Here is a 20,930-nt window from a genome sequence, read left to right on the forward strand (position 1 = left end):
TGCAGGACAGGGTGGCCAATATTTGAAACCAGTGGGAAAAAGCATAGTTTAGGGAAGAGATGTCTATTAGAGCGTACACAGGGAGTACTGGTGGCACAGTTCTTAAAGCGCTAAGCTGTTAATTAAAAGGTCAATGATTGGCACCAGCTGCTCTGCCAGAGAAAGATGTGGCAGTATCTTTCAATAAATATTTACAACCTTAGAAATCCTATGGGGCTATTCTACTTTGCCCTATAGTTTTGCTATGGAGATTATTTAGGATGATGTAAAAGTACTGTGTGCTATGCCACACATAGACAAACATTCATATTTTCTGTGTAATCTCTGTTGTGTGTCCTTGCAGCAATTCTTACTGATACTGAGCCTATGGGACAGAGTAGACTTGACTCAAAAATTCCCCTAAGGTGTTATTTTTTATGGGAATAAATCACTAGTACTTTTCTCCAGAGGAGACAGTAATAACTTTAAAATACCTATCTTTGGGTTAACAGCCAAGCATTTAAGCATAGTTCTACGAGGGATGCTTACACAATTTCTACCAAAAACCAAAACAAATCCAATGCTGTCAAGGAGAGTCCAAATCCAAACAAGGCTATATGGCAGAATAGAACTGTCCCATAGGGTATCTGAGGTGGTCTTTATTCAAAACAGATGGCCAGCCACCCCCCCCTTATGTATTTATTTACTTATTTATTTATTTATTGTATGTATTTGCAGGGGAGAGTGTGAATGCAGTCCTCCACTACCACAAATTATGCAGTCGAGTTTCCCACATTTGGGGAAATCTCAGGGGTCAACACATCCGGAGTGCAATGGATGGGCCTCGCCCTGGGAAAACCATCTTCGTGATCATGGTATCTCCCCTGCCAGGTAAGTATATTCCCACTTCTGTCTCTTGCAGAGTAGCTAGCTGGTTCCACCACTGGACCTTTTAGTTAGCAGCTTAGTGCTTTAGAAAGGTGCCACCAATGCACCTTATCTAATCTCTACTAAACACCACATTGAACACTGACACTTTGGGCAGTGATTTGTTTTCTAGGTCAATGATTCAAGGCAGCCCAACTCTCTGCCACAAACTCCATTCCAACTCATAGTGTGGTAGTTACATAATCTGGTGTCAATTTGGGACACCAAGAGTGAAGGGGTGGAGTCTAGTCTGTCAATCAGGTCACAGCCAATGAGGCCTTTGTGGGCATGACCTTACCCTGAGGATTCTGGGAAAACTCTGGTATTTCCTCCTCGAAGGCGGGAGAGACTCTCTCCTCTCTACTCACTCCCTTGGAAGATACTCTAGTGACAAGATATATGGAACTACACTAGTGCCCTTAGCTGGAGAAGCCACATGGAGACCCCTGCCAGCGATGAGATGCTTACACTGCCACGGGATCCAAAGACTTTCTACCCACTGACCTGTGATTGCCCTGCATTTGATGTCATTGCATGTGTTTCGTGAGTCTGAAGAGGACTTTATAGATCAGTATCAGACATATGGGCTAACATCTGATTTATGGGCTTGCACTAGACTAGGTTGGGATACTTTCTTACTGTACAATTACTCTTTGATATAAAACTCTCTCACACACATATGAGTGTTTCCATGGATGTGTTTCTCTAGTCTACATGGACTAACACACACAGCAAGTCTATATAGGATTTTGGAGGACGCTATCCTTCTTTATAGAAGCAAATAGCCTAATCTTCTCCCACCATCAAGAAGATAAGATGGGTTTGAACTTCCAACTTTATTCTTAACAATCCAGGGATAGCCTGACAATGTTACCAGGGCTTCCAATTAGATATTGACCATGGGGGCCTAGCACATCTGGGTTACAATAGAATTGAGGTGATACAGGCTATGTTGCTACTACAATATTTTTTCTCATTGGTGAAATGGGAATGTTCAAAGAAAATCATGGATCTTTAGTTCACAAAATTATACACATTTCATGCATAAATATTACAGGAGAAATATATGCAGAATTTAAATAGTGGATTAAGACAGGATGTGGGAGGAAGGAGTTAGAGCCACTTGAATACATTAATCAATCTTGGCTCCCAAATTGAATTGTAAAGGCTTAAAAACGTAATTGAGTAATTTAAGGAGTGTTTACTCCAGCTGATTTCTCCCATTTTATGAGGCAACAGCATTCACAGTAGTGAACAGAACCAATCAGAAACTAGGTAGGCTACAGTTCCCTGAGATTTGAGTAATACACATAGGTCACCGTAATGGTAAGCATCACTATTTCTATTTCTAATTTCAGCAACTTAAATTGGTCATTAAATTATGGTTTTCAGTTTTATTATTTCTGCTGTTTCTCCTCTAATCATGAAAACAGTATACACACACTGCAGAAAATAAATAAGAAAGTATTTTTTGGCTCCTTTATTCCAGTATTTTTCTCTATGCAGGGTAAGAGCTTGAAAATGCATTTTGTTTCTATTTAATGTTATTAGAATGAAAAATAAAGCCTATTTTTATTAAATCAAATACACTCATTCTGAAAATATTTACTAGGGTAATGGGGGGAAAAATCCAAGAGTTCTGCCTTAGGTGAGAGAAGATGCAAAACCCCAAAGTTGTCAATATAGAATACTCTAACCAAAGGGTAACATTATTTATGCCTATTCATTCTCCATGCTCCATTAAGTCAAAATTCTTTTGAGTTTATTGGCTGCTAATTATTTCCATTAGCATTTCCTATTGCTTCAGAGTGGGGTGGAGGAGAGGGCAGAGAATAAATATAAAATGCTTAATACTTAGATCTGTTGTCACTTTCAATTGACTTTATTTCATATATTAATTTTTTAAAAAAGTTTATTAAAATTTTACATTAACTTTTTAATTGCCGTGTAAATTTTGTAAAACAAGCAGTTATTTTTTATTTTCAAACTTGTAACATTAAAAATTTTTTTTACTGGGGAATTATAGTTACAAGTTTAATGAATAATTATAAAATGAATGCCTGTATAATCATCTCTTAGATCAAGAAATAGAACATGAGAGGCATCTCAGGAAGCTATAATTTTTTCCACTCTATCTAACTCCCCTCCCTCCCCACCATGGGTAGCCATTATGCTAACTTTTAAGGTTATTTTTTCCCTGACTTTGTATGCAAACCTAGCACCTATATCTCTGTTCTGAAACAAGATAGCTGCATTAGACTTTAGGTTAGTAGAATAAACTGGGTATTATTTTACTTCTTGTATACTTAGCCTAATACTGTAGTCTCAAGACTGAACCACTCTGAAAGTATATGCAGTGTATTTTATTTTCTATTCTGTTATTTTATTCTGTTTATGTACTTCCACTTATGTGACCATTCTATTGTGTTAGGAAGGAGTGTTGGGGGTGCAATGGTTAAAGAGCTAGGCCGCTAACCTAAGTCATCTCTTGTGATCTAGCAGTGAACGATGGGAGAAAGATGTGGCAACTGGCTTTCATAAAGATGACAGCGTTAGAAACCCCATGAGCCAGTTCTACTATCTTACAGGGTTTCTCTGAGTAGGTACCCACTCCATGGTCATGGTTTTGATTTTACAGTTTTAGGAGCTCTGATGGTACGATGGTTATATATTTGGCTGTTCACCAAAAGATCAGTGGTTAAAACGCAACAGCAGCTCCAAAAGCAAAACTCATTTTCATCAAGCCAATTCTGAGTCACTGTGACCCTGTAATACCGTTTGGAACTTCCCCTGTGGTAGTTGAAGTTTGCAAGACTGTAACTCTTCACAGAGAGATTGATGGTTTCAAACTGTGGAGTATCACTTAGCCACAACAATAAGCTCAACAGATCAAAGATTGTGACAATGGTACAGAACCAAGCTAGAGATCTGAGTCTATGTCAGAGGATAGGGGTGAACTTTAGGTCACAGTGAATCAGAGAACTGAGCCAGTGGTAACAAGCAACAACATCACTGTAGATCATTGCCAGACTGTATGCTTCCCCTCTCTTACCTTGGGGGTACAGTGAGTGCATTTTTGCCTAAGTCAGATCACACTGAGATACTGTCACTCACTTGTGTATCACTTTCTGTTAATGCTTTGCAACGAATCCTGTCTAAGTCCAGTTCATTCAAGTATTCTTGAATAAAAATGTGAAAATGCATATATAGGATCATTCAAAACACAATATGATTATCCGATTCAAGTAAGTTATATTTAAAATTTTGTTTTTTGTTAAAAATGTTGTACTTCTTCCTCAGAGCTTTCAATTCATTAAACATAGTTTTCAAGTCATTGCCTGTATCTGAGCATGGATTCTATGATATTCAGAAGCATTTACGTCTTAATCGCTATCTTGTTTCTTTAGAATAGTCTCTGAGTAAAAGATGAGTCAGGATACATATTTAACTATTAAAAGAAAATTCCCTAATTTCTGGCCTTTATGCATATTAGAAATGCTCTATCTGTATTAACTTTACTCAATAACTCATTAAGACTGTCTAATTTGCTTTCCACTTTGTGTTTGTTTTCAGTTTAGGTAACATTAGCATGAAGTCTGACATTGCATTTAGGTTTATTGAATAGGTGATTAAATTTCAGGGGTTTTGGTTTATTGCTTAACCAAAAAGCAGAGTTGAAAAACAAACTATGCATTCGTACTGTGCTTTCTTGTTATTGACAGGTTAATGTCTATTCCCTATCCTTCGAATGAAAGAGAGAAAATGAGGTGAGACATAAAGAGGAAGAAAATAAATCTAAAGTAAACACAGATACCAGGATCTCAAACTTCAATAGGACAAAGAAACAAACATCCTTCTTAGTCACTTGATTTAAAAGTCTAATTTTCCTTTTATCATAGCCATATTTTTATACATATAAACACATCATTAGCTACAGGGTAAGTGAAGGTACTTTGTAAAGCTCGGAAGGGAATGGGGGATAGAATGTCTTTGGTGCATTCTGATGAATTAACAGCTGTGACATACAGATCACTGACTGCAGGAACTTGAAGGTACCCCAGAGATTATCTTCACAGCCCCTTTCATCTTAGTGATGACAGAAAAATTAAGATTGAGAGAATGTTGTTGACTTATCCAAGGTTACCCTGCTTGAGAGTGGCAGAACCAAGTTCAGATTGCAGATGTTCTAATTCATGTCACTGTTAGCCTTTTTGACACAACTCGGGAAATGTTAGCCTAGAACATGCTAGTATTTTTGTTCAGCCAATTTGTATCAGTCACTCATTCTGCATCAGGCACCATGCTGGACATTATCTATGCAGAGGTGGATAAGACAGGATCTGAACAGCCTCAGTGAAACTTAGTGATTCCTGAGAAGTTAGACACGTAACAAGAAAGATGTACTACTCTAGGCTGTGCTAAGTGCAGTAACAGAGGCATGGGCAAAATTATGAGAAATCACAGAGGAGGGACTAACCAAAATGTTTATTGCCATGCAGTTGTCATTTTGCTTCAAGTCATGGAACATTTCTTTCAAGGCAGGTATGTGGGCAGGGAATGTGTCATATAACCTATTCCAGACTTGATAAAAATTACTTGATTATTCAAAACATTTCTAGTTCCACTATAGTATACCAATTTGTGGGAGTGATGATTACCTTTGGTTTTATGGTTTAAGAAGCAATGAAAGAATACTTTTTCCCATCAATTTATCCCAAGAAATAGCCACCCTATAAGACAGAGTAGAACTGTCCCATAAGGTTGCCAATACTGTAAATCTTTACAGAGCAGACTGCCACATCTATCTATTAAAAAACAGACCCCAATATGGCCCCAGGGATGCAAAATTATTTGATGCTTGATGAAGGAAAAAATAATAGAAAAATGCATGAGGTAGTTCATTTATTGTGCCAGCCTGGCTGATAAACACATGTGGGATTAATTGAAGGGCAGAGAGATAAATGGCTCGGGGAGTCTCGCCTTTCTTGTCTCTCGCTCTTTGATCATCGGACCAGTGTGCAGCTGCCTTGCTTGTCCTGTGCCTCAATTTGCAAGCTACACTACCTGTGGGACACCTAACCTGTGGACTGTGTCGCTGTAATTTGAGGTTCCTTCAAGATCTACTTCACCACACAATTGGAATTTACATCTCTTGAGCTGGGGACTGACTGTTGGTGACCTGACTGATGGTTGGTGACCTGCCTTGCTGTTGGATGCCAGTGCCCAGAGAATCGGAATCTCTCTACAAAAGACTACCTAGCGGCCCTCAAGACTGGAAGGACTGCCAGTGCCTCACAACTGTCTAACACATTTGAATTGTACTGAGCCATTTGTACTGCTTTATAATTTAACTGTTTATTTCTTGTGTTATATATCTATCTATTTGTATAACTGCTTTATAATTTAACAACTGTTTATTTCTTGTGTTTTATCTATCTATATATCTAAATATATATTTATAAAATTATTAGCAATCTGGTTTTATCTCTCTAGAGAACCCTGTCTCACACAATGTATTTCATCACTACACAGTGGCAAAGAGAGGGAATTCCCACATGTATTTGTGAATAGTTGCTTATTTTGCCCCCTTGGTGTGCAACATGCCCCACTGTTTATTTATCCATGAGACTTTTTATCAGAGCATAGCACACAGAGAATGACAGATCTGCTTTATTTACCCTTGTCTTTTCTTTCTCCTCACTAACAAATGCAGACAGAGTGAGCCAGACATCCTTCTGTTCCGTGTTCTTTATCTGTCTCCAGTTCATGTTGCAGAATTTTGTTTCTGTGTTTCCCTTCTTTTTACTCTAATTATGGGCACTTTTAGAGTCCCCATGCCAGATCCCTTCAGCCCACTTCTGATTTCTTTGCACCTTGAAAACAGCCCATCTCACATGGTCTCTGTGCCTTTTCCTAAAGTCTTAGAGATAGTGTACAGCTCATAGCTAGGCAGCCAGAAGTGCAAGGCACTAAAGCCTTTGGGGAAACCTTCAGCCAAAGGGGATGTTTCCTAGTTCACCTTTCTGTCTTCTGGTGGGAAAATTCCATGATGCTTTCTACACAGATAACCGAAGATGGCCCCCAAAGCAATTGAGTCCTATTTACCCATAACAATTATTGTTAGCTTTTTGTCATCACTAAAATGAAAGGGGCTGTGAAGATAATTTCTGGGGTACCTTCAAGTTCCTGCAGTTGATCATCTATATGGCACAGCTGTTAATTCATCAGAAGGCACCCAAGATAACAACAATATAAAACATATAAACACAAAATAAATATAAACTTCTGACTCACTGCAGCACATGTGCAGAGTGCATCTGCTCCATAGACTTGTCAAAGATGTATCCTGTTGGAAGCCTATTCCCAGGCTTGTTCTCTGAGGTACCTTTGGTGGATTTGAACCACCAACCCTCTTTCTAGTGGTTGAGAACATAGTCATTGTATCGCTCAGGAGTCCCCCCAACACCTAGACAACAAGATACCATTTCCTTCCCCTTGCCTCACACTCTTGCTTCTTCCCTTCTGATTCCTGTGCTTGCTTTCCAAATCAACTACCTACCCCCAATCCTCATGGCGACTGCTTCATGTGAACGCCTTTTTGGATCATTGTCTCTATAGCCTTGGTCAGAATGCGCTCATTATTGCTTTGACAGAAGGATAGCTTCTATTTTAGAGCTATGTCATTGGCATATGCTGTGCATGAAACCATTTAAAATCATTACGCACTCATATTTTGCTGACCTGTTCATTAAAATGGTACCAAATCTGTTCAATGACATGGTAAAAGCTAGCGGGAACTGCAGATTAAGGAAATGATGTAGGATGAGCCAAAATACTGCTATTTGCTCTAAATTTTGTTTCTCCAGAGGAACTCATTGAAGAATGAGCAATTGTGACATGTTTGCAGTAGGTCTACACGTATTACTGTCCAAACAGTTTACTACTCCTACTGTTTGCTTAGAAACCGTCAGTTGGAGGTGAATCCTTTACTTTATTGTTTTCCTTTCCACTTATAAAAGTCATAAATGCTCCTTGTAGAAAATCTAGAATATCTCCCAAACTACAAATGAAGATAATAATAATCATGTGTAATTCCATCGTCCAAATATGAGCACTATTAATATTTTACTTTATAGTTTTGATTGTATACATGGAAGAAAACAGTAGGAGGATGAAAGAAAGAGGAACAAAACTATATTTCTAATTTTATGTTTAATATTTTTTGTTCAGTAGTATTTTATAATGTCAATAAACCACTTAAAAATCCCTTTAAATAGCCCACTTACTATTCTTAATCTGTGATTTTCCAATATTCCATTATTGCTTTAACACTTGGTTAAATATATTTTGTTTATAAATATACTGCTCTTTGATGTTTTCCTTGTATATTGAGTGCCCTATAAATGGAATAACTGGATTAAAAAACATGTATGCACTCATATATAGTGTCTTGATATTCATTGTCAAATATATTTTTCAAATTTCACTGCTTTGCAGGGTCATCTACAGCGATGAGTGAACTGTGTAGTTCAGGAGTTCCCCTGTTTAGAAGAATCCCCTACTTGGCTTAAGTCCACTCTTGCTAGCTTGTAGTTCCACATTGTCGTTTTTTACCAGATGCCATCAGTTAGGTTTTTTATCCCGAGTCAATGGGTTAACCAGGACTGAAATAAGTATCACATTGAAGGAATTTTGTACTGAGGAAGATGGAAAGGTATGTGTGAACAATGATTCAAAATGTTCAACGTTCAACTTGAAGTAAAACTGAAAATATCCTCTGTGTGTCTTTTTGGTTTTCATTTTCTTACTAGGTGTTGTATATATATATAAATCTAATCAATGTCCTTCTGTCATTCTTATTTTTGTCTCAGACCTCCTAGAGGAGGATTTAATTAGTGTAGACCTTCTCAAGAGCTGCAGGCAGTACGAGTCTGAACAGCTAAGACACAGCCATTTAATGCCTTGGCTGTTCTTGCACTTACAAGGAGCTATGGAAATAATATTAATGGTTGAGGAGTGAATTACTGGTATGCTAATTCAGTTTGGATAGATGGAAAAGATTGTGCATACCATATGTACTACTTTGTCTCTTGGGACAATGTTAAGTATGGCAATTAAGAAAGCACAAAACCAAAAAGTAATAGAGAAAATATGATTCAAACCACATGCATAAAACAATCACTTGAGCAGTACCTATAACACTGTATCCATATCTATGTTTTTCCTAGTTACACGTATTAAAATATTAATTAATTGGGAGCTGCTACAGTTATATGCCTTCCATTTGGTTCTGACTCACAGCGACCCCGCACACGCTCAGTCATGGCTAGCCTCCAATTGTCCCTGTGCTTGAGCTCAGGACTGCAGCCCACTGTGCCAATCCATCTCATTGAGGACCTTCGTCTCTTTGGCTGTACCTCTCCTTTACCAAGCAGGATGGCCTCTAGGGACTGGTTTCCCCTGACAACATGTACAAAATAGGTAAGAAGAAGAAGTAGTAGTACATGATAAATTTTAGTCATCTTTAAGCATACTTATATGATTTTCAGAAATACTTTAGCTATTCTTCTAATTTTACGTTAGCTTGGTATGCATGTTCTGATATATGACAGTGCTTTAAAAATTAAGTTATTTATCTGAAAGTACAAAAGAGTTAATTTTTTTTTACCTAGCAATTCAATTTGACTGATTATCTTCAAGAATTTTAGTTTCTCATTTCAACCCTGTATATCCTATATCATATTGGGTATTGACCCTTTTTTGTTGTCTACTGAAAATTTTCCTTTTTTAAAAGTATCATTCTAATGAGTTATTTTCTACAAGTTGTCATGGCAAGTTCTGGAACTCAAACTATAAACATAAGCAAACAATAGATAATGTAGTGGCCTATGGGGAAATGAATGTTTAGCTCTTGGGTGTGATGTGCCCTCTACTGAGAGGGTTCTGGGGTGATCATGTATTAATAAACCACTAAGCACTGATACTGACAAATAAAACAATATGCCCATTTCACTAGACAACCCAAGCTCAGTATTATTTTCTTCTAAGAATTTTCGTGGTGGTTGCAGATGATTTTTACTGGTTTCAAGTATTATAACACACAAAAATGTAAATATTGACAATATCTGATCTAGGAGTGGCAATGACTGTTTCATGTAAAAACTGCTGCATTATAGTTCTACGTCGTAAGGAAATATATAGCAAAAGATATCTAAAAATTTAACTCGAAGTATAAAGTTGACTTCGTTGTTTTAATTTAAATTCACTAACATAAGATGCCAGTCAGGGTGCGATATAACAACGATGAAAAATACAACTTTCCTCTAGTTCCTAAATGTTTCCTCCCCGCTCCCACTACCATGACTCGAATTCGACCTTGCAAGTCTGGCTAGACCAGAGGATGTACACTGGTACAGATAGGAACTGAAAATACAGGGAATCCATGGTGGATGAGCCCTACAGGACCAGTGGTGTGAGTGATGAAACAGGGAGGGTAGAGGGAGAGTGGGTAGGAAAGAGGGAACCGATTACAAGGAACTATATGTGACCTCCTCCCTGGGGGACGGACAACAGAAAAGTGGGTGAAGGGAGACATCTGACAGGGCAAGATATGACAAAATAACAATTTATAAACTATCAAGGGCTCATGAGGGAGTGGGGAGCAGGGAGGGAGGGGAAAAGTGAGGACCTAATGCTGGGGGTTTAAGTGGAGAGGAAATGTTTTGAGAATGATGAGGGCAATGAATGCACAAATGCGCTTTACACAATTGATGTGAGTATGGATTGTGATGAGTTGTATGAGCCCCTAATAAAATGATTTTAAAAAAAAGATAACATTATTTGGCCAGCTTTACTAACTTGACAAATTACCTTAGCACATGTAAGTTTGGGGAAACACTGTTCAGTGAAAAACTCAGTTAATGAACCTTGAGTTAAATCTCATGCTTTATATAAAAATCAATTGAAAATGTATTGTAGATCTAAATGTAAAATGTAAAAGTATAAAATTGGTAGAAAATAAAACTATGGGAAAATCTTTGAGACCAGAGGCTCAACATTTTGTTATATTTGAACTCAAAAGCACAATCCATACAAGGATACTTTGTTATCTTAAACTTCACCAAAATGAAAAACTTCTGTTTTTAAAAGATCTCGTTAAGTGAATTAAAACTCAAGCTATAGAGTGGGAGAAATAACTCATTCCACATGTCTGAAAAAAGTCAAGTGTTTAGAATATATGAAGAGTCTTCAAAATTGGACACTAATAAAGCAAATGCATTTTTTGAACTGATGAAATTATAGAAATGGAAACCAGGAATGGTTGCCGGGGTTTCAGGAGGAGATGTGGGTGGGAGGAAAATGGGTAGGAATATAAAGAGTATGTTATTGACTGAACCATGTCTCCCCCCCACCCTAAATGTATGCCGATTTATTTGTCAGTAGTAGGTACGTATCCTCCACTTGGCAATTTGATGTAATTATCCTATATGTTGTAAATCCCAACCCTTAGTATTTTAATGGGATGGAATGCGTGGCGGTTGTATTAATAAGATAAGATACATCCACAGAATTAGATTGTATCTTGAGTCAATTTCTTTTGAGATATCTACAAAATTAAGAAAGCAAGCAGCGATTAGAGAGACTTCAGTACCATCAGAAAGAAGAGCCTGGTATGAACAATGTCCTTTGTGTTGAAACCTTCTTTTCAGGGAAAGGTTGACACCCGGACACCTGGAGATCTCTAGAGGATGCTGGACCCACCAATATTGATGGAGACAAGAACCTGTTCCACAGCCAAGAGAGAGATTCAGACTTCTCACCTCCTAACCGGTGGAGAATCAATTTCTGTTTATGAAAGCCATCCACACTTGTTTCTGCTATAGCAGCAATAGATAATGAAGACAGGTAATTGGAAGAAATGTTGTGATGGAAACACTCCACCTTGGATGTGATTCACACTGTTATTTTGCAAGATGTTATTGTTGAGGGAAATGAATAAAAAAATAGCAGAGTTTCCCTTAACTTTCTCTTACATTTGCATTTGAATATATAATTATTTCAAAGGAAAAATTAAAGAAAGTTTAATTAAACCTGTTTCCAATGTTGGCGTTTATTCATTTATTCAGTAATGTGCTATCGACCCACCACCTGTGGTTTATTCTCTACGGCCATAGAAATGAAATAATTTACATTCATCCTTCAGTAACACACTATGATGGAGAAAACAAAATTATGTAAAGATAAGTAAAATTCAGTTGGATTCTTGCTATAGTAGATCTGAGTGCCAACTGAAGGTGTTGCACAGGGGTAACTAATCTCATCTCAACGTGGTAGAGATGAGCTTTAAAGACAGATTTTTGAGAAATATTGAGGTGATTTATGTGGTAGGAATATTGAGGGCCTATGTGAGTGATGGTTGAGAAGCAAACATTTGAAAGACATTTTGGAAGCTGATAGTGTAAATCCTCAAGGTGATGCTGCTAAAAGTTTGGGCTTTAATATATAGATTCTGTAACACTCGAAACATTCTAAACAGGGAATTCATATTCATTTATTTATCTTTTCAGTCACTCAATAGCTAGCTTCTCAGTATCGTATATGCTGTTCTCATCTCTGTTCTAAGCATCTATTGTATGATTTGGAAATAATTTTTGAGAGGTTATTCTTGAAATAGGTCCTTGGATGGTACAAATGGTTTGTGCTCAACTCCTAATCTAAAAGCTAGCAGTTCAAACCCACTCAGTGATCTACTTCAGGAAAGCTTAAAAGCACCCCTAATTTGTTGTCATCCACCTCTTTGTGACTCATGGGATTGCTGAGAGCAAAGGTTTGGGATTGCCTGCCAGTGATTCCTCCCCCACACAGAGAGCCAAGTTGATTTGAGAAATGCGAAGTTTACTCTGCAAGTATGAGAGAGAAGGAAACAGTGGGATTTGCAACTTTGAAGCTGCTTCAAAAATCCAGCAAAAATCAGGCAAGTTATATATCCCAAACTATGTGACAAAAAAGCAGGACTTGAAATGATCACAGGAAATGATGCTTTATACATACATTATCTCAAGGGTACTGTTTAGCAGATTACCATCCCCTTAGCATCATATTCCACTTCTTTTTTTTTATCATTTTATTAGGGGCTCATACAACTCTTATCACAATCCATACACATATCAATCGTGTAAAGCGCATTTGTACATTCATTGCCCTCATCATTCTCAAAACATTTCCTCTCCACTTAAACCCCCGGCATTAGGTCCTCACTTTCCCCCTCCCTCCCTGCTCCCCCCTCCTTCATGAGCCCTTGATAGTTTATAAATTGTTATTTTGTCATATCTTGCCCTGTCAGATGTCTCCCTTCACCCACTTTTCTGTTGTCCGTCCCCCAGGGAGGAGGAGGTCACATATAGTTCCTTGTAATCGGTTCCCTCTTTCCTACCCACTCTCCCTCTACCCTCCCTGTTTCGCCAGTCAGGCCACTGGTCCTGTAGGGCTCATCCGCCCTGGGTTCCCTGTATTTTCAGTTCCCATCTGTACCAGTGTACATCCTCTGGTCTAGCCAGACTTGCAAGGTCGAATTCGAGTCATGGTAGTGGGAGCGGGGAGGAAACATTTAGGAACTAGAGGAAAGTTGTATTTTTCATCACTGTTACATCACACCCTGACTGGCTCATCTCCTCCCTGAGACCCCTCTGCAAGGGGATCTCCAGTGGCCTACTAATGGGCTTTGGGTCTCCCCTCTGCCCTCCCACCATCATTCACTATGGTAAGATTTTTTGTTCTGACGATCCTGATCCCTTTGACACCTCGTGGTTGCATAGGCTGGTGTGCTTCTTCCATGTGGGCTTTGTTGCTTCTGAGCTTGATGGCCAAGACCCCAGACGCTATACTTTTTGATAGCTGGGCACCATCAGCTTTCTTCGCCACATTTGCTTATGCACCCATTTGTCTTCAGTGATCCCTTCGACACCTCGTGATCACACAGGCTAATATGTTGTTCCATGTGGGTTTTGTTGCTTCCACTTCTTATCTAAATAGGGGATGCTTCTCACCTGGCTACCTCTGTTAATGGTTTTGCTTATTGCCTCCCTGAGTTCAAAGACCATACCTCCTGATTAAACTTAAGAGGCATTTTTCAACTGCAAGGGAGGGAGCTATTACAATTTGGGATCCAACAAATAAATCTTAAATTAAGCTACATGTACAGTATTTTGATTAACAGCAGGCAAACTCTTTCAATTCCCCCTATCAATGGCAATCCTGTCATCTGATACATACAGAATGTTACTGATCAATAGTTTTTCTTGGTTGTAATCTTTATTGAAGCAGATAGCAAAATTTTTCTTCTGTGGCCTCACTGGGTAGTCATGTGCAAACCATTTGCCCCACGTGGGCCAACAAAAATCTATGGCGCAGTTCGACGTTGACAAGTGGGGCCTCCATGAGTCTGAATCAACTCAACAGTCATAAGTTCACTGTGTGAGTGTGTGTGTATGCATAAATTTAGTCTCAAAAGCTGTATAAAATAGATGTTCTAGAGTAGTACGTATTTAATTGTGATGGAAGGGCCAGGTTTTATCCCACTACTATATATTCTGTGGACCAATATTTCTGTAAGATTAGATGAAAATACAATGAAACAAAAAGTATGAAACACATGATTCTTTTTAAAAAATTATCAGATTCAAGAGATATTAAATCAGTCTTCAAAATCATAAAAATATTTCTAAATGTTTCCTCTGAATATTTGTACTTTTTGTGGGCCAGTAACAAATAGTTTTCAGGTTAGAACATGTACACAGGCCACATTTTAAGTAGTACTGGTATAGAGATAAAAGCTAGGGCAATGAGGTAAGAGACAATATTCATAATCTAAGAACAAGAGATGTTAAAGGTCTGGTCTAAGGCAGTTGGCTAGTAATCTTTTCTAGACATTAATATCTCAATGAAGATTAAAAACCAATCTCTACTAGAGGCTGGTTTGCAACTCTAGACATAGGATTTATAATTCTAGATAAAGTAACAATGAAAGTAAATAGAAGTCTAGAAGTCAGAGTGGGAGGAGTGTTCAGATTGGTGTTGGTTTTAGTATATTTTCTAACCTTTTTCCGAGTTTTTGTCATGTGAGTACCTAGCCTCAGAGAACTACTGGAAGCAGTGAGGAATGAGGAAAGTGGTCGACTCTTGAGTCCCACCAGATTGCTTATATCCTGATTATGTAATTCTTTCAGATATAGATCTGCCAGCTTTACTTATAAAGAATGAAACACTGTTCACAGAAACGATCTCTGGAGATGATTGACAATGCTGTGATGTGCTCACACATTTTTTTTTTCTCAAGTAAAATTAACATTTATGTTCCCATTTCTAATTCATTTGATAGCAATTGTTTTTACTAGATTGTGAGTGTCTCAAAAACAGTGACCTTATCTTTAATTCCCTAGTGTAGAAGACAATATGTAAAACATACTGGGTAGTCAATTAATGTTTGTGGGAAACATTCATGCATGATAACTACTGGAATGGGTAACTGAGTATACATTTGCCAATGAAAGAAAATCCTCCTAAAATATAGCCAATTTTTAATGCTCTTTTTATAACTTGAACAATAGTTTGTGTTTACATTGTTTCTGCTTTATAAGACAATTTTTGCTTTCTTTATAATGAGAAATTACAAATTTATTTAAGTGTGAAAATTTATTAAAATAGGTAAAGTGAGAGGGGTGTTTTCTAATTTGTCAAGTAGTATTAGCAACTAATTTCTAATTTGCAGTTAGAGAATACACTAATATTTAATCACATAATAAGATTTCTGGTCGAAGTATAACTCCTAACACATGTGGCCAATGTGAACGTAAATATTTGTTATTAATTTCATTTTGATTATTTTGTTATGTGAATCATATAATTTATTTTTCAGTCTTCACTGGTTAACTATGTAGACAAATTAATAAGAATCTACAATCAACTTGGATTTATTAATTTTAAGACATTTTCCCCCCCATGTTGTGGGGTAGGTTAGTATATATATATTTTGAAAACAAACTCACTGCCATCAAGAAGAGTCTATCTCATGATGACCCTTTGGAACATGGAAGAACTCCCACAGTGTGTTTCTGAGACCGCACCTCTTTATAGGAGTAGAAAGTCTCATCTTTGTCCTGAGGAGCAGCTGGTGGTTTCAAACTGCTGACTTTCTGACCTTGCTATTAGCAGCCCAATGCATAACCGTTATGTAACCAGGGATATCTATCTATCTCTATCTATGTACCTGTACACATTTTCTATACGTCTTACAGAGAGAGAATTCACCTATGAACAAATCAATGGTTTTCAGTGTGGTCACAGAATTGTTCGTTCCAGACTATGTCCAGCACTCCAAGAAACCCTCCGGAGCCCATTAGCTGTCAGCACCCTTTCTCTTTGCCCCCAGACCCTGGGAGTCTCTCATTTCCTTTTGTCCTAACAGAGTTTCCTTTTCTGATTATCTTATATCAGTGGGCTCATAGATAATGTGGCACTGTGTGACTTTCTCCATTTCCTTTGCATAATCCTATCAGGGATTATCTACGTTGTAGCCTGTATCAGTACTTCATTTGGAATTAAGGCTCAAGATCAATATATTTTACTTTAGAATGCCAATTAGGGGATAAGCATTGTGAGGGCTAGTCACCTTCAGCTGAAATGACAATATGCCAATGGTTTTTTGTAGATAATATTTTCACTCATGCACACAGGTTCTTAATCTGATTGCCAAATCAGTTTACCATCTCTGTTATACTGCTTACCACATATATGCACCTATAAGTATGCAAATGTATGTATATATTTATCTATTTAAAATATAACTAAATCAGATTTAACTATACTTATCTCTATATCTACATCTCCAGTACCTTTCACTTCATTTACAAGATAATATTGCCTTATAAATATACTAGGTTAATGAATAAATAACTGGATGGGAAAAGATAGACGTCTAAAGTTGTCTAGTCCAATTTGCTCCTAGATTTCACATTAGACAGGCAGGAACCATTGAGTTTTTTGATATATACAATCAATGGTAAACTAGACAAATATAAACATGGTCAGCAATATTAAGGAAATAAAGTGTTTGTTGTTGTTGCTGTTAATTTTTTTTAAAGTTTGGTTATAGCCCAGCAGTGGTGAAGACAATATTCATTCACCTCTTAATACACCAAATGTATAGGACTAGCCAATCAAAGAACAGACAGCACCGATGACAATGTATGGAAAATTACCCAGAGACAACAGAAACTGTACTAATGCCTACTTTTAAGAACTACCTGCCAGAAAATGGATTTACCTTGATGAATAACTGTTAGAAAAACCAGAATTTTCACAGTGAGGTTTCTGTACCTGTATGACCATTACATTTCTCTGAATCCTCTCTCTAAGGGAACATAGAGGGCAGGGCCAGCTCTGTGAAAGAGTGCAACCACTGGGAGGTCAGAAAAATGCAATTCAGATAAAGTGACAAGCCTTCCAAATACTGCCAGGGATCTTCTTACATAACAGTGATGCTTTCAAAGGAGAATAAAGGCTCTTACATGTTTCTAAGGAATCCAGAGTTACTATAAAATTAAAGTCTTGACAGAAATCTCTGGTAGTTCCAAATATTCTGCAATTTTACCAGGCGTACTTTTTATTTGCTAAGCAATGGCTGTGCTAAAATGTCAGCTGGGCTGGGGAGTATTTGATGGTAGCTTTGTGGATGATCCAGCTGCCTGTTGTTATTTACGTGGGGAGCCCAGACTGAAGGTTGCAGTTAAGCTGAAAGGCGATCCTAATTTGCATGAATAGTTGGTAATCTTTGTCAAAAGTGCTTTCCAAATCCAATTATAAACAAGAAGTACTAAAAAAAAAAAAAGCATGCAAAGAGTATATTACATTGCACAATCTACTACCCTGGTACAATGATTATTAGCTGGAGCTTATTAAATACAATTCTTTAAAATAATGTGACTGAATGAATCTATATTTAGATTTGTTAATTTAGAGTTCTCTGAAGTTTAGAGACTGCAAATAGAGCTATCTCTATAACATTGTGGTGTTTGAATGTGGTACATATTTGTTGTTGTTAAGATGCCATTGAACCTGCCCTGACTAGTAGTGACCCAGGTACGACAGAGCAAAGCCCCTCCCAGCCCTGCACCATCGTCACAGTTGTTGTTCAAGCCTGTCACTGCTGCCCTCTGTCCATCTGTCTTGTCCAGGGCCTGCCTTGTTTTCACAGCCCATCCAATTTACCAAGCATGATGTCCTTCTCCAGGCTCTGGTGATAACACATTTTGATCTCTAAGGATCATTCTTCCAAAACAGATCTATTTGTTCTTTGGGCAGTCTATGGTGCTTGCTGTATTCTTCACCCACACCATAGTTAAAATGCATCCATTTGTCTTCTTCCTTAGCCAATTTCCAAATTTCACATGCATATGTGGCAATCAAAAATACCTTGGACAGGCACATCCGAGTCTTCAAAGCAACCTCCTGCATTATCAACATTTTAAAGAGATCTTGTGCAGCAGACTTATCTAATGCAAAGTGTTGTTTGCTCTCTCGACTGCTGCTTCTATGAACATTGATTGTGGATCCAGCAAGATAAAATCCTGGACAAGTTCAATCTTTTCTCTGCTTATCATGATATTATCTACTGGTCCAGTTGTGAGGATTTTTTTGTTTCATTTACATTGAGTTGTAATCCATACTGAAGGCTACAATCCTTCATCTTTATCAGCAAGTGCTTCAAGTCCTCCTCATTTCAGCAAGCAGGGTTATATCATTCTCATTTTCTTAGATTCACATTTCAAACATCTCAAGTTCCAATTATTAATTGATGTTTACTGCTGTTGTTTTTTTCCATTGTGAGTCATGCCTCATTGGCAAATGAAGGTCCCGAAGGCTTTACTCCCCCAGGCTTCACTCCATTAACCTCATTTTGGTTGGTTCTCTTTTGAGAAGGCAGCTCTACTCAGCCATCTTTTGAGGACCTTCTGACTTGAGGGGCTCATCCCCTGGCACCACCTCTGACTCTGTTCCACAATTACACAACCAGGCTCCATTTCATAAGGGATTCTACTGTATAATTTCAATGGAAATAATGGAACAATTAACTATGCAGTGTTGTTGGACATTTTTCTGGAGGAGCTATATCTGAAATGAGATTTAAATAGTAATAACTGATTTTCCAGACAGGTATGGAGGGATGATGGAAGTTATTCTAGGCAGTAACCATATATGTGTTAGACAGGGTTCTCTAGAGAGACAAACCCAGATTGCTAGTAATTTTATATATATATATATATTTTATAAAGATAGATAAAGATGTAACAAGAAATGAAATTTTAAATTATATACAGATAGATATATATTATACAAGAAATGAACAGTCAAATTATAAAGCAGTACAAATGGCTCAGTGCAACTCACTCCCGTGAGAGAGAGTTGTGAGACACTGGCAGTCCTTTGAGTCTTGAGGGCCACCAGGATATCCTCTCTAGAGAGAGCTAGGCTATCTCAGCACAGGCAGCAAACAGCAAGGTAGGTCACCAACCATCAGTCCCCAGCTCCAGAGATGTACATTCAATCGTGTGGTCTTAAAGGGACCTCAACTTACAGCGACACAGTCCACAGGCTAGGTGTCCCACAGGTAGTATAGCCTGTAAATTGAGGCACAGAACAAGCAAGGCAGCCGCACACTGGTCCGATGATCAAAGAGGGAGAGACAAGAAAGGCGAGGCTCACTGAGCCATTTATCTCTCTGCCCTTTAATTAATCCCACGTGTGTTTATCAGCCAGGCTGGCACAATAAACTATCTCAATATGAATCAACAAGAAATATTAAATAATATGGTAAGCTCTAGGAAAGTACAACCTAAGCTGTATCATTTTGAATTAAAAAGAAATGCTTCAACTCTATAATAATTAATCTGATACTTTTCAAAACACTTCAGGTAGAGTGGCCTGTTTTTAAAATGTATCTAGGATTATGTTTTATAACATGCACCAATGCCTTATTTATTGGAATAGCTGCATACTGAAATATGAATGAATATTACAGTTAAAATTTTTGATCACACAGGTTCTAGGAGAGTAACATATTTTTAAAATCTGTAGCTTAAAATGCAAGATGCTTTTCAAATTCTAGCTTTGTCAGTTCACAGCTGTGGGACCATGGTCGGGTCACTACCTCTGTAAACAGGAAGGAACAAAATGTGTCCATCATAGTCCTGTTCTCCCCGTTCCCATTCCAAAGGGACTTGCCTAAATATAACCTCTGCCATACTTTACATTGTGGTGTGTAACATTGCCTTCTGTTATAGATTGCATTGCGGCCTCCCAAAATATTTTCTGTAAATTATAACTCCTACAATAAAACTGTGGACAATATTTCAAAATTATGCATAAGGTTGAAGTTGTAAAGGATTTTGTCTTGCTTGGATCCACAATCAGTGTTCATGGAAGCAGCAGTTGAGACATCAAAAAACAAGTTGTTTTAGGTAAATCTGCTGCATAAGACCTCTTTAGAGTACTGAAATGCAAAGACATTACTTTGAGTACTCAGGTGCACCTGATTTATGCCATGACATTTTCAATGGCCTTATATGCGTGTCAAATTGGACATTGGATAAAGAAAACCAAAGAAGAGCCAAGCATTTGAATTGTGGTTCAAGAGAAGAATGTTGAAGGTGCTGTGGCCTGCTAAAAGGACAGGCTGATCTGTCTTGGAAACACTATAGCCAGAGTGCTCCTTAGAGGCAAGGATGATCATAATTCATCTGATATACATTGGGCATGTGGTCAGAAGGACAGCATGTCGCAAAATAGAGAAGCAGTGAAGAAGAGGAAGGCCCTGAAGGAGAGGAATTGGCACTGTGGCTGCAACAATAGGCTCAAACATGAGAGCAATTGTGAGGATGGCACAGGGTTGGCAGTGTTTTGTATAAGGTCACTGTGGATTGGAATTGACTCAATGCACCTAACAACAACAAGCACACACGCCCCCCCCC

At 37.9% G+C, this 20,930-nt stretch overlaps 1 non-coding gene across 1 annotated transcript; it reads right to left on the reverse strand.

Moving 5' to 3' along the window:
* Positions 1–714: 714 nt before the first annotated feature.
* Positions 715–878, reverse strand: LOC115871883. The gene has a single exon (XR_004047526.1). It is a non-coding gene; the product is annotated as a U1 spliceosomal RNA (small nuclear RNA).
* Positions 879–20,930: the final 20,052 nt, after the last annotated feature.

Source organism: Echinops telfairi, unplaced genomic scaffold (assembly GCF_000313985.2).
Source record: "Echinops telfairi isolate 266 unplaced genomic scaffold, ASM31398v2 ScPeMD7_7410;HRSCAF=8448, whole genome shotgun sequence".
NCBI lineage: Eukaryota > Metazoa > Chordata > Mammalia > Afrosoricida > Tenrecidae > Echinops > Echinops telfairi.